The sequence below is a fragment of the Sorex fumeus genome, unplaced genomic scaffold (genome assembly GCF_029834395.1).
Source record: "Sorex fumeus unplaced genomic scaffold, SorFum_2.1 ptg000024l, whole genome shotgun sequence".
Taxonomy (NCBI): domain Eukaryota; kingdom Metazoa; phylum Chordata; class Mammalia; order Eulipotyphla; family Soricidae; genus Sorex; species Sorex fumeus.
In genome coordinates, this window is record NW_026606081.1 from 36958576 (window position 1) to 36973963 (window position 15388).

The following is a 15388-nucleotide window of genomic DNA, read 5'->3' on the forward strand; positions in this document are numbered from 1 at the left end:
CTCCCAAGTGAAGCCAGGGAAGTGAAGCCAGGCCTTCCACATGCAAGCAATTCCTCCAGCTTCTGAGGCAATCTCCATCTGACAGGCTGCGTAAGTTATTCAATGAAGACTTGCAAGTGGGAGGCTTCAAATCACAGCTCTGTTTCCTAGGACAGGTTACCGATATGGTAGCTTGTACTTCTCCAAATCCTCATTTTCAATAAAGGGGCAGAAGTAGTTTAGGGGTTCAACTCATGCAAAAACCTTAACTGATCAGAGTTTTTTCTAAGAAACCTATTGGTCGAGAGAATAAATCAACCCTGGGGACTGAATTATAAATGGAATGAATGCTTAGGTGGATGGCATCTTGTGCTGCCAATGATTTATTTTACTGAGATCAAAGGATTAGAAGGCTGTCTTCGTATTTTTCTTTTATGTAGGACACCGTCATCAGATTCTAATTCAACTAAAAGCTGGTTCAAATGCACCCCTATATGCTTCTGTCTCTGGTAATAGATTTCTTAATCCCTCAGCACTTCTTCCCATCTTTTAAAAAAAACAAAATTCTATTATTTAAAAATGTCCCCCGGGACTGGAGCTATAGTACAGTGGGTAGGGCATTTGCCTTGCACGCAGCCGATCCGGGTTCGATCCCTAGCATTCCATATGGTCCCCTGAGCACTGCCAGGAGTAATTCCTGATGCAGAGCCAAGAGTAACCCGTGTGCATTGCTGGGTTTGACCCCAAAAAAGCAAAACTGAAAAATAAAATAAAATAGAATAAATAAAAAGTCCCCCCGTTCTCTCTGGGCCGAAGCAATAGCACAGAGGGCAGGGCACTTGGCTGACCTGGGTTCAATTCTTGGCACCACAAGAGTCCCTGGAACCCTGGCTGATCCCTGGGTGATCTTTGAGCCTAGAGAGAGGAGCCCCAAGCACCTCTGGGCATGCCCCCAAACAAAAACAAAATCAAATAATAACATTCCCCCTACCCATTTGGAATGCATTTAGGGTGAGTCAAAGTTTTAGTTTAATTCCAGTAATGTAGGGCATCTGATACTTTTGGCCAACTTTCAATTGCTCTTGTTTTTAATTTGGTCTCCAGTCTACTTTCCGAGAAGTTCTTAATGTATTTAATATATAAGCACCTCTGTCCAGTGAACCCAGGCCAGAGCTGATGACTTTCTGGAAGCATGGACCGGTCAAGGAGTCAGAATTATCCTTCTGGCCTGGAAAAACAACTAGAGGATCCCATCAACTGGAGGGATGTTTTACTGAGGTGCTGACCCCTAGCTGCCCTCCGGCCTGAAGGTCCAAGCTGGCCAGCATGTGGCCAGGAGGAGGGGCAGGCACGTGTTCTACGAGCAGTCTGCAATGTTCATCTATAAGTCATGAAGCAATATTCTTTATTAAAAAAATTTAAAAATCAGGATTTGGGGCTGGAGCAATAGTACAGCAGGTAGGGCACAACAGCCTTGCATGTTGCCAACCCGGGTTCGATTCCCAGAATCCCATATGGTCCCCTGAACATCTCCAGGAATAATTCTTGAGTGCAAAGCCAGGAGTAACCCCTGTGCATCACCAGGTATGACCCATAAAGCCAAAAAAAAAACCCCAGCACTTATGATTTAGATGGAGACAGTTACTTAGCACACATCACCAAGCACTGAGGGCCCATGACTTCTCACCCCTGCTTTTTGTCACTGCGTTCTCTCCTGCTAGCTCACACTGCTCTTGCTTGGTTCTCTCTGTTCTATGATCCAAGGCCAAGTGCTTGTCATCATTCGGTACTGTTTATTCCCTTGTTTTGTTTCCCTCTATACCACCAATGAATGACGTCATCCTGCCCTCGTCCTTCTCTGAGAACAATATTCTTCACATGCTTTCCTATACAGGATTCCTGAGTTGAAGCACACTGCAGATTTACATTTTTGCGCTGAATCTGGCATATCCTAGAAACACTTAAACCTTGGTAATCAACAAAGCTGTCTGAACCTCTGCACCCTCATATCGCACTGCACACAGACAGTGACCCCACCGCCATATAGCACTCCTGCTGGGGGTAGGAGAGTACAGCAGGCAGTGCATTTGCTGGTACTCATCGACCCAGGTTCAATCCCCACAACCCACATGGTCCCCCCAAGTCCCACCAGGAGTGACCCTAAAGTGCCACTGGGTGTTACCCAAAAACACACAAAAAATTTCCAAATGTCACTTTTACCTGAAACAAGGAGAACAGTTGTCCACAGGAAGAATCTTATAATGGGCTGTTGATTGTTCTCTATGGGATGACCAGTGACTGAGCTATTTAACTTCTTTACGAGTATAAAGCAGTGTCCACAGTACCCAGCTAAGCCTCAGGATACAAGGAAAGACTAGTCAGAAATCATCCAGTTGCAAAAGACAGTGTGAGGAGGAAATATGCTGGGATCATCACATGGCAAAGGCGCAAGATTATTTCCAGAATAAGAAATGGGACAGGTCTGCGGTTAGGGAGATAGTACAGTGGGTAGGGTACTTGTCTTACACATGGCTGACCTGGGTTCCATACCCGGCTTCCCATAAGGTTCCACTGAGCACTGCCATGAATCATCCTGAACACAGAACCAGGAATAACATTTGAGCAGCACTGGGTGTGGCCCCACAATCAAAAATGAGAGAGCGAGAGAGAGGGACTCCAGATCAAGGACTAGAAATCAGGCTGGAGAGATAGTGCAGTGAGCAGGGAGCTTGCCTTGCACAACGCTGACTTGGGTTGGATTCCCGGCATCCCATATGGTCCCTCAAGCACTGCCAGGAGTAACCCCTGAGCATCACCAGCTATCACCCAAATCAAAAGAACTAGAAATCTGGGACGAGATGTAAAAACATTAGCATTTTAGCATTAAGATCCACAAAATCTGGGAGTATATTAGCACTTTTCCCCATTTCTGCCCCGCTGAGGAATGACTTGGGGGTGTCAGCTGACTCTTCTGAGCCACAGACATCTATCAAGTTCCTTTCAGTGACCCCAGCAAACAGGTACAACTGGGCCTGGCTGAGGACATGGTGACAGGAGAGCGTGAGAGCAAGGAGGTGAAGATGACACTGCAGGAAATGCAACCAGGGCCAAGGGCTGTGATGGCCAAGCTATCTGTGACTTGGCAGAGGCTAGGACTCAGTTTCTGGGCCATGTGGGTGGTGACTTGGCTCCCGTAGGGAATGCAGCTTCTCAAATTTTATTTAAAAAAATTTTTTTTGCTGCTTGTTTTGGGGCCACATACTGTGGTGCTCACGGCTTTCTCCTGCTCTGTGCTCATGAATCGATCACTCCTGGCAGACCTCAGTGGGCCATGTGGGGTGCTGGGGATTGAACCCAGATGGACCACACGCAAGGCCAAGGCCCTACCTTCTGTACTATCATGACAGACTGCCACTTGGTTTAACTCTTTTTTATTTATTTATTTTTAATGTTTGGCTTTCTGGGTCATACCCAGCGAGTTACCCAGTAACTCTCAGGAGTTACTCTTGGTTCTGCACTCAGAAATGACTCCTGGCAGTGCATCAGGGACCAGATGGGATGCCGGTGATTGAGCCTGGGTCGGCCATGTGCAAGGCAAACACCTTACCCACTGCACTATTGCTCCAGCCCCCATTGGTTTAACTATTGAAAGAGGGACAATCATATTCCTTACTATGTTCACCTAATATTGAGTTTACCAGGCCTGTCGCCCATGTGATCCCCTCTAAGTCTCACCCTAGTCTGTGACAAGGGAATGCTGTGTGGGTCTGTCCACACAGTGAGGAGAGACTCCCCCCAGTACCCGCTGCTGACCCCCACATCATCTGACTCTGGGATTCTCGGGACTGGCACGCAGCCATCCATGAGAGAACATCACAGAACGGGTAAAATTTTGAAGTTCAATAAACATCTAAACCACTATTATTTTCAGATACTACATATAAAATAATAGTAGTTGAGCCAGTACCATGGGTAGGGCACTTTTCTTGCACATGGCTGATCCCGATTGGACCCCCAGCATCCTATACGGTCCCCCCAAGAATGATCTCTGAGCACAGAGCCAGGAGTCCTGAGCACAGCTAGGTGTGATGCAAAAACAAAAGCAAATATCATTTCACCATTTTGTATATAAAAGGAATATCTTTCAGAATCTGACTGGATCTGAATAACCAGCCTCACCATCATCATCATTTGAATGATTGATTTTCCCCCAGCTGCACTCAAAGTGAAGTGTTTTCCACACACTTAGAAAGGTTATCCGAACTAAGCCAAAACACCATAAGTTGAAAATATAAATTCAAGGCTTCCGCAACAAATTTCTGAGGGGAAATTTGCTTTGCTCTTAGCTTGGATGAAAAAAGGTAATGCCCAATGTTTGTACCTCCCAGAGCGTGCGCAACGATTTCTCAGCTGGGCAGTCAGATTCATCTAAGTGATAAAAGCAATTAGCAGCTAGCCATATCAATTAAATTGAACCCAATGTATTCATGCGGCCATTATTAGCAATTTAGTACAACTGCTGTGGGGATTTAAGAAAAGTAAGATCAGGTTTTTAACTAAGGGCGCTTAGAATCTTGGCGTGGCCGTGCCTGCAGACAAAGCAATATATAATTATGCAACAAAGTGAGTAAATACCATAGAAATTCAGAGGAGGCCAGCTGGAAAGGTCATAGAAGGTTCCCTGGGGTTGGCCAAATCTTGAAGGATGAATAAAGGAGACAAGGACATTTTCCCAGCAGGAGTGTAGATAATTTGGAAAGAAAGAAACACAAGCGTGCCAATTAAAAATACAAAGCCAGGGCTGGAGACATAGTACAGCACGTAACCTTACACTTGGCTGACCTGGGTTCAATCCCCAGCACCTCTATGTTCCCCTGAGCCCTATCAGGAGTGATCCCTGAGAACAGCCATGTGTGACCCAAACCACTCCCCCTTACCCTCTAAAAATACTAAGTAATACTGGAGGATGTTCCAGCAAGCCCTAGGCACACTCATCTTCAAAATTCTGGTAAACAGGCACGAACCCAGAATAAGGATTTTATCTGCGGATCTGCAGGGTCTCTTAGAAGAAATGATCAAGAGGACTTTGAGGGGCTGGAGAGGTTAGTATAGTGGGTAGGGTGTTTGCCTCACACCCATTCGACCCAGGTTCAGTTATCCCTGGCACCACATATGGTCCAGAGCCTGCGAAAGAAGCGTGGAGCTAGAGGTAAGTTCTAAGCACCATCCCGTGTGTCTCTTTCCGCAAAATGCAAACAAAAGAAAAAAAGAAAAAGGGGCTTTGAGACAGAATGATTGCCTCAGGAGTGAAAATTCTCTCTCTACAAAGAAGGAGCAATGGTCATCTCTGGTGAGAGGAACGAAATACCACAGCATGCAGGAAGGTGTTCAGTGCCTACTGCAGGCTCATGAAAGCCCACAAAAGCCCACGGTGAACTCTTTTCTAGAAACAAATTTTAGGTTCCACAAAATGTTTTAAAAATGGAGAAAAAAATACTATCCATTGGAGGAAAACTAACAAGAACTAAGAGGCTTACTGAGCCTCTTACTCAAGGCTGGAGAGATACAGCGGATAGGGATAGACCTTGCATGTGGCTAATGTGAGTTTGATCCCTAGCACCCCATATGGTCCCTTGAGCCCCACCAGGAGTAATCCCAAAGCACAAAGCCAGGAGTAAGTCCTCAGCAGTGCCCTGTGCAGTCCACAAACAAAAATGCACAACAAAAAAAGACCTAGACCTACATATGTACCCAATGTACATATACATATACATAGGGTTGTCCAAAGCAGAAAGGAAAAAAAATGCAGGGCTGGAGAGATAGTACAGCATTAGCCTTGTACGCAGCTGATCCAGGTTCATTCCCTGCCATCCCATATGGTTCCCAGAGCACCACCAGGAGTGATCCCTGAGTGCAGAGCCAGGAGTAATCCCTGAGCATCACCGGGTGTGATCCAAAAAGCCAAAAATGAAAGAAAGAAAAAAAATGAAAAAAAAAAAAGCTTTGCTTTCACTTGAAACTGTTAGCAAAGAAAAAAAAAGAATCAAAAAGATGGAGTAGGAAGGCAAAGAGACTGCAGCAAAGTCCGGTAAGAGGAGCAGAGAAGGCAGGCAGACATTTACAAGAAGCCTATACCTCTGAGCTAGGAGCAAGCTCTGTCAGTGTAGAAGAAGTTCAAGAGCGGCAGGCCCTAACTGGGTAAGGACCAGAAGTAGGTTCCCCGCACAACTTGCCTTGAGGCCAGGCACGGAATGGGAGGGCCAGGGAAAGTGGGTTTTGCACCTTGAAAACAACAAAAGATGTTGTACACCACCTACCTCTTGGTGGAGGAAGGTCTCAGTCTGTGGCTCTGCAATCTTCTCCACTGTCACAGACTGCTCACAGCTGTGCCTCTACCCCAGGAGAGGTGCTGCTTGAATGACCACAGGAGAATCCGTGCAGTCTTTGAACCTCTACCCTCCAGCCCCGCCCGAACAGGACAGACCTGCGAAAGGGGGAACCTGGGAGCACTTTCTTCCAAGCCATTGATTTCCTTAAGGAACAAAACCTTCCCTTAAACTCGAGCTGGCACCGTCTGCCCACTCGCTCCCCAGTGGGAAGAAAGAGTTGGGATGACACAAATATCTGCTTGGAAACTTCATCTTTCCCACCGATGACAAAGAGCACACTTTGGCCCAGCCCCTCAAAGAGTTCCCCTCCAAACAGAGAATGAAGGGAAGTCAACCAGGGGACAATTTCCTTTCGGGGGCCCCAGCTAACACGTCTATCCAGCAGCTGGAGAGCACTTGGGGAAGGAGCTCCCCCTCTCTGGTGCTGCGGGGTATGGACTGGTCCCTTCCTCTACTGCTTCAGTTCCTGCTTCAGCCAGCGCGACAGAGTATAGCTCTGATAAGGCCAAGTCCCGTGCTATGCAGAAGGGTCTCACAGGGCAGCCCCGAGCATGCAACCCCTGCCACTGGGGGTGTTTTCTGGCCTTACTGGATGCCTTGTTCTGTTCCCTGCCCACACGGCTACCACAGTCAGGGGCTGTGTTCCCTCCCTGGGCTCCCCCTCTGTGACCAACCTTCAGTTTCACCTGCCTCCAAGTCAGGCACCACGTTGCTGGTAACGTCAGCTGGTCCAAATCTGACTTAAACCACATTCTGGGGTTGGAGAGGGCTCAAAAGGTCAGAGGGCAAGCAGGGTGTGCCCAAGACCCCAAGTTTGATCCCCAGCCTGGGTCCTAACGCACTGAGGCTTCTGAGCAAAAGCACCCCATCTTCATTCTGTTCCCAGGTCTTTAGCTTTAAAACTGCTCATGGTCTGACTCATTCCTGAGTGATTCTCTCCCCCACCTCTCCCTTCCTGGGCCCTCCAGGTCCCCTCAACATCTCTCTCCACCCAACCCTATCCGAGCGTGATAGGAAACCACTTCCTTGGCCTTCAACTTGACCCCAAAGTTTCCCAAGATGTCAGGGAACCACCCAGCCTCTTCATTCTCACTGCCTTTTACCCAGAATCTTTCTGCTCCTCGGTCCCTCTATTTTATTTATTTATTTATTTATTTATTATTGAATCACCATGAGAAACAGTTACAAAACTTTCATGTTTGAGGTTCAGTCATACCATGATCAGACCCATCCCTCCGCCAGTGCACATTTTCCACCAATGTCCCCAGTATCCAACCCCCCATCCCAATCCTCCCCCTGTCTCTATTGCAGACAATTTCCCTCATACTCTCTCTCTACTTTTGAGCATTATGGTTTGTAATACAGATACTGAGAGGCTATCACGTTTGATCTTTTATCTACTTTCAGCACATATCTGCCATCCTGAATGATCCCTCCAACCATCATTGACTTAGTGATCCCTTCTCTATTCCAGTTGCCTTCTCCCCCAGCTTATGAGGCAGGTTTCCAAATACGAAGCAATATTCCTGGTCCTTTTTTCTACTGTCCTTGGGTATCAGTCTCATATTATGTTATTTTATATTCCACAAATGAGTGCAGTCATTCTATGTCTGTTCCTCTCTTTCTAACTCATTTCACTTAGCATGATACCTCCATGACTATCCACTTAGAAGCAAATTTCATGACTTCATCTTTCCTAACAGCTGCATAGTATTCCATTGCATAGATGTACCAAAGTTTCTTTAACCAGTTGTCTGTTCTGGGGCACTCAGGTTGTTTCCAGATTCTGGCTATTTTGAACAGTGCTGCAATGAACATACAGGTGCAGAAGTCATTTCTATTGTGCTTTTTTGCACACTTGGAATATATTCCCAGAAGTGGTATTGTAGTGTATGAAAGCTCAATTTACAGTTTTTGAAGGAATGCACATATTGTTTTTCCAAAACGCTGCTCCCTCTACTTATTATGCAGAAGCTCTTTGGGTAACAATATCCGCTGGCTGAGTCAAAGAGCTAGTATACGGGTGGATGATGGGTTTCTCTGAAAGACAGATTTGGAGACACTGGTGTTGGGGTGAATAATAAGGTAAGGTAAAGGTAAAGGCCCTCCCGTTGATCGTCGATTTGCTCGAGCGGGCCCAGTAACGTCTCCATTGGAGACTTTGTTGTTACTGTGTTTGGCATATCGAATACTCTCAGTAGCTTGCCGGGCTCTCCGAGAGGGGCAGAGGAATCGAACTCGGGTCGGCCATGTTGGCCGCTTGTAAGGCAAACGCCCTACCGCTGTGCTCCAGGAAAAGTTTATCACCCAGAAAGAATACAGGGAGTTGGGGTGATAAGGCCTAGAGTCCAGGACAAGGAAGGACAAATATTTGGAGAAATAACACGTTAACAACGTTATTACTAATAATTACCATTATAATTATACAGGGCAAAGTAAGGGCACATAGCTCTGAGGCCAGGGCACAGGGGACTAGAGGGCAGGGAATGGTTTTTGTGAGCTCACTCTAAAGCAGAAAACAATTATTACGATGTTATATAAGGAAGTTTCGGTAAAAAAAATCATAAAATTATGCAAATGGAAGTACAATGTGGAAATAAAATACAGGTTTTATTTTTTATTGGGCTAACTCTTTGGGTCACACCCGGTGATGCTCAGGGATTACTCCTGGCTCTGCACTCAGAACTTACTCCTGGCGGTGCTCGGGGGACCATATGGGATGCTGGGACTCGAACACGGGCCAGCTGCATGCAAGGCAAATGCCCTACCCACTGTGCTATCGCTCCAGCCCCCAGGATTAACTCTCAATGAAATCTTACTGTTGTTACCATGTGTCCTTTAACATTTGTCTGAAGGACATTTGTTTTCCTAGCATAATTTCACTGCAGGTGTCAGCCATTCCTAAGGCTGATCTCTTCAGTTGAGGTGTCCATGCAAGAAGACCAAAGCCTGGCTAGGGCACACATTAGGCTCTTGGGCATAATAAATAAATAAATAAATAAATAAATAAATGGGCTGGAGTGATAGCACAGCAGGTAGGGCATTTGCCTTGCATGCAGCCAACATGGCTGACCCAAGTTCGATTCCTCCGCCCCTCTCGGAGAGCCCGGCAAGCTACCGAGAGTATCTCGCCCTCAACGCAAAGCCTAGCAAGCTATCTGTGATGTATTCAATATGCCCCAAACAGTAACAACAAGTCTCACAATTTGTTGTGAGATGTTACTGGTGCCCGCTCGAGCAGATCGATGAACAACAGAAGGCCAGTGCTAAATAAATAAATGGAATGAATAAGGTAGACACTGAATTTCTTCTACTTCCCCAGGAAGGAGTGAGGTCTCACTGCTGGGGGACCTTGCTGACTGTGTCAACTTCCCAGCCAAGCCCACCCACCCTGGACATGAAAGCAAGTCTGGCCTACTGGTCACTCAAGCCTGGGTGACACAGCATCTGCTCAAGTAAGCTCTTAAATATGAGCTTCCACAGCTCTTGGAGGCAGTGATAGGCAGAGCACTCACAGGTGGGGCTTGTATCTCTGTCTATGTCCTCCTTTCACACACTGTGAATAAAGGTTTCCTTAGGTAGCTAATTCCACCCATGCAAACAGGCGTATTTCACGTCAGTTCAGAGCTGAATTCTTTTTTTATTGTCCTTTTGGTTTCTGGACTATACCTGGTGGTTCTTCAAGCTTACTCCTGGCCTCTGCACTCTGGGATCATGCCAGGGGATCATCATATGGGGTACCAGGGATCGAACCCAGGTCAGCCACATGTAAGGCAAGTGCACCTACCAGCCATGAAAGCTGAATTCTTACTAACAAGGTGGAAGATCAGAGATGCAGAGATAATTATCTCTGGATTATCAGAGATCCCACTTCTGACAATCTGATCAGACACCCTTGGTCCAAACTGCCCTGTCAAACTTTGGCTTTGGGGGGGAAATAAATGTGGCAGTCTTCCCGTGCAGTGCCTGTCTAACAATCCTTAGCCTCTCGTCATTTATGCACAATAGAATAAAAATCCAAAATTCCTTTGTATCACATCAACTTCATCAAGATGAAAATAATATCGCTCCCTTCTTCTCTTGCCACTATTCCATCTACTTAAATTTTTCGAGAGGTATGGCTGTGTCACTTTCTATGACACTGGGTAACACATTGAGTAGCACTGTAGCACTGTCGTCCCGTTGTTCATCTGGTCTTTCTATTGTGAGACTTGTTGTTACTGTTTTTGGCATACTGAATATGCAGCGGGATACTCTCGGTAGCTTGTCAGGCTCTCTGAGAGAGACAGAGGAATTAAATCCAGGTTGGTCGCAAAGGCAAACGTCCTACCCGCTGTGCTATCGCTCCAGCCCACTGAGTACAACATAAAAATGTATTACCTTCTAGTTCTGTCACTTAAAGGTGGTCACAAAAGACAAATCAAGGAATTGGCTGGGCTGGGTAGCTGCATAAGTGGGCAGTCTACTCTAGCGTGGTATTACTTGCTTCTTGGTCCCTTTCATCTTCAAAGGCAGCCAGGAGCAATCAGGCCCTGTTCCCATTGCAGCATACTGACCCTAACTTCCCTCTGTCCTTTCACTATTATGCACAATGGACCCACTAGATAAAGATAATCTGAGATAATCTCCCCATCTCAATATAATCGTATCTGTCAGGGGCTGAGGAAGACCTCTTTGGGGGAACATAATTCTAATTACCATCATGCGTTACTTCTGCATAGAATGTCCATTGTCAGATCCCCAATTTCTTAGGCCTTGGAAAAGCTACTTTCTCATGTCACCCCCTCATCCCTGCTGCCCTCTGTGCCCTCCTGCCAGGGGCTCCTTCCTTTCTCTTCTGCCTCTTATACCTCTCCCGCAGCACTGACTCTGCACTCAAGCATGTCTCTCTGACACACTGTGACTCACTGTGTCTTACACGTTTTGGGAGAACCTCAGGATTGAACTATAAAAGACCGCAGGGTAGAAAAATGAATGTGGGATTTGACTGAGTAAAAGACCTTGCCTAGGAGTGGTAGCAGAGGCAAATCCAATACATTCATAGGACTTCTGTTCTGAGTTATGAACTTTAGAAATTAGTTCTGAGAGCTTTTAACTTTTTTTTTTTTTTAAATCACATCATCAACCCAATCTCTTAATTCTTTAGCTAGGAAGGTACTGAAGCAAACTTAAAAGACCAATCATTTGCATCTAAGGCTCTTTATAATATTAATGAGATTTGCCATGAATCATGTTGTCCAGATTTTAAGCATCCTCAAAGGGGCAAGGGGCAAGCCATCTCCCACCTGTGTGGTTAATGTCAAAAGAAGTGATACTATTTGCACTCTTTCTGAATTCCAAACAACAGCTACACTAACAAATCAGGGATCTAACAAAACTAATTATCTCCCTTAGAGATTTAAAAGCAACTCTGCAACAATATTTGGTACTTCAGTACAAGGAAGTTCTTTCACTTGAAACAAAGGAATAAAATATTGAAATTAAGCAAAGCTTAAAGAGCCCAAGTATTTACCTAGCAAGCCAAAGAATAAGTCCCGTGAGTGGGGGAGAGATCTATTTTTAAAGACAATCCTTTGCCAGGAATATCTAATGTCACTAACAACCATAAGCACAGAAATCTAAAGACATGGAAATAAACTCATTGTCTATATTCCCAGTAATAATCACTTTTCCTATTTGAGAACAGTCTACTTTTCTATTTGTTCTCCTCTTTAGCTATAATAACGAACCTAAATCATCAACCTAAATCTTGTTGGGTTAGTTTTAGGTTGGAAGAATGTGGAAGTCTTGAAGTCACAAGCTGTGCTTAAATGTGCCTTTTGTTAAATTTCATTATTTGTCCTAATACTAAGAAAACAAATAGGATTTTTGAATCCAGATCCAAATGTGCTTTAATTTGCACATTTGCAAAGGGGAAACTGAGGCATGGCTACTTCCTCTAGATCAGAAAACACCCTAGGCTGGAGTGGAGGCTGTACTCACTGGGGAATGCAGCCTGAAGACTAGAAAGTTGTGCAAACATGTACACATGTGTATATACATGCAGCTCACATGTGCACATGCTTACAGATCAGATGCATTTAGAAAGGGCACACATAATTTCTCAGTACTTGTGCTGGGTTTCTGCAAAGCTGGAAATTTTCCTGTAACATTTAACTCAATGAACACCACTAACACTACTTGGCTAAAATGGGGCCAGCCTGCAGTTGAATTTGTAGAAATAGTCATGTCATTGATGCTGCTGCCTGCTGTTTGGGCATTTCAAGCCTTTCCTATTATTAAATATTTGTCATATACAGGCATCAAGGCCACTTGGGAAAAATCACCTCAAGTGTTTGGAATGGGAGCTGGAGTCATTTGAGATGAGAACAAACATACAAAAGCTACTCACAACCTAATGAAAAGTCACTGCACCTTAGAAGCCTATTACTGTCTATCAAGAATGCAAACAATAGGTTTTGTAATAAGCGCAATGAAAGGTTTAGTTAGAAGAAGAACTAGTTCCCACTAGAACAAGAAGTGTTTACCTTGCGCTGAGTAGATCCAATAATCTTGAGTGGCAATGGTATTAATGTTTTAAGAATCAACAGAAGCCGCAGTGGGACCTACAAATTGCGTTTTCCATAAAAGTAAAATGCCACTGGAATTACACTGTCCTAACTTACTCTATTCTAAAAACAAATTTTCTTCCATCTTGCATCTCATCCAAGGAAACAATTTTACTACGTTCAGCATAGTAGCAACTGGGGGGGAAATGTGTTTCATCTAGAAACAAAAGTGAGAAAACTCCACGAAAAACACGGCGCTAGGTTTCCAAGTTCTGAGCATAAAGCTACGAAAATGCAAATTAAGACTGTTACAGTAACCAAACTTTTATGTTTCAGTACCCTTAAAAACAAAGACAACAGGGCTGGATTGATAGTACAGCGGGGAGAGCAACTAATCCCGGGTTCAATCCCAGGCACCCGATATGGTCCCCTGAGCACTACCACCATTACCAAGTATAACCCAAAAAGGGAAAAAACAAAACCCAAAAGCAAAGGCAACTTTGCCACGATAGATTATTTCCTAGAATGCAAGCAAAAAATGGACCTGCTATCCCGCCCCCCCCCCCCCCCCATTTTTCCCCTTGCTAGTCGTTTTATAAATTTTGCAACTTGCAAGCTCAAGTTTTCTGGAGAGGAAGACTGGCTGGTTAATGGTCAAGCTTAAAATAAATCTGTTCTGCAATTGGGTTTTCCTTCCCCACCCTATCCCCCGCCCTCCCCCAAGCCCAAGCCCAAGCCCACGAAGCATGTTTCCCCGTTTCACACCGTGAAGCAATTCCATGCCCAACTTGCTATGGAGTCAGATGCGACAAACTCCAAGAGCTTCAGTCGCGAGGCGGCGGCAACTCCCCGCAGCATCAGGACCCGGAGCTTCCTCAGCTCTGGACGCGGAACCCCCCAGCCCCCACCCCCCAACACACACGGGCTCTGGGAAGGTCGGGGCGTTACGCACTCCCTCCGTGCTGGGGAAACCGAGGCAGATTGCCTTGAATGATCTAGAGTCCCGCCGAGGCCACCGCCACTGCCTGGCACCCCCCTTTCCCCGGAGACTCTAGAGGCTCCTCTGGCAGCGGCGCGGGGAAGACCCCGCACTCCAATCCCTAGGAAGGGCTCAAGGCGCGGCTGTCCCCAGTCGGACGCCCCCCGGGTGGGGGACCCGCGCGGGTCTCGAAGCATCCACCCAGGAGGAGAGTCCGGCGTGGGGGGACCCCGCAGCCTCCGCCCGCCGTGCAGCCGACCCCCCAAAGTTCCGCGGCCCCGGCGTCCCCCGCTCACCTGCCGCGCCTCGCCGCTCAGGTGGCCGCCGTGCGCCCCTCGCCATGCCCCGCGCGCCCAGCTCCGCGCCCGCCGCCCGGCAGCGCCTAGTGTGCGGGGGACCGCGGGCGGCGGGGAGTGCGGCGCTGCCCACCTCCGGGCGCCCGAGCCGGCCGGGCCCGAGCATGCCCAGTGCGGCTGGCGGGCGGCGCGGGCCGCCGGCGCCGGGTTTTCGCTGCAGCAGGGCCGGGGGGCGGAGCGGCCGGCGCGGGGCCAACCTGTGGGAGCTGCGGGGCGGGCTGGCCCGGCGGGTTTCGCCCCCCCACCACCCCACCCCCTCCTCCGATCCTCCGCCGAGACGCCCGCGGGGACTCGGCTGCGGTCCGCCGGGCTCGACCCCCACCCCCCGAAGCGCTGCCCGGCCGGCTAATTGTTGGGGGTGCACGGGTGCAGGGGTGCAGGGCGCGCCCAGGCTTCCACAGTAACTTTTCTGAGCGTCGCGTCGCGCGGTGCTTTGGGAACACCCGGACTAAGGCTTCTCCCAAGCCTGGAGCGCGAGCAGCACCCGCGGACACGCGCGCGCGCACGCCCGCACCTTACCACGTCTCCGACGCCGCTGCCCCAGCCTCGCGGCTGGCGATCTGAAGCGGCGCCGCGCTTCTCGGATGTCGGTGCTAGACGCTGTGAAGAGGCTGCGGACTATCCCAGGACGACCTGAAGGAACGCCGCTGCCTTCCGAGAGGCGGCCGAAGGGCAGGCAGGAGGTTCCAGCAAATTGTTTTTTCTATTTATATTTTTTAATTTGTCGTTTCCTAAGGGTTTTCTTTTTCTCCCCCTAATGCACAATATGGTGCTCGTATTTTAAGTTTAAAAGGCGAGTTGCTTTAGAAACGTTTTTGGAAATAACGCTAGAAGTTTAGCAGCACAATCCTGCCGCGTAAACTGCTTTTTCTTTTTTCTTTTTTTTAAATGTCTTGCCTAAGACCTTCATTTCGGGGCCGGCCCAGGCTCCGCCCCGGCCCCGCCCCTCCCACCTAGCCCCCGCCCCTCGCCCGCACCTCCCTCCCGCGCCCCCTCGGTTGTTGGGGAAACCCGGAACGCTGGATTCACGCAGCGACGTTCACGCTGGGTCCTGCAGCCAGACTGGGCATGTGCCGCTGCCGGGTCAGGGTCTGCAGTTAAGTGAGGACAGAGATGGCTTTAAAGCAACTCTGCGTT

General features: G+C 47.7%; 1 protein-coding gene across 3 annotated transcripts in view; it reads right to left on the minus strand.

Annotated features, from left to right (window-relative positions):
- The window catches only part of MFAP3L (microfibril associated protein 3 like), a 45408-nt gene extending 30273 nt beyond the window's left edge, over positions 1 to 15135 (minus strand). For 2 of the 3 annotated variants that reach the window (XM_056114014.1, XM_056114013.1), the window contains exon 1: positions 14192 to 14358. The gene's annotated coding sequence lies outside the window, so the exon portion shown is untranslated. Of the gene's footprint in view, positions 1 to 14191; positions 14359 to 14770 lie in introns of those variants that run through there. The other variant, XM_056114015.1, reaches the window with a different exon arrangement.
- Positions 15136 to 15388: the final 253 nt, after the last annotated feature.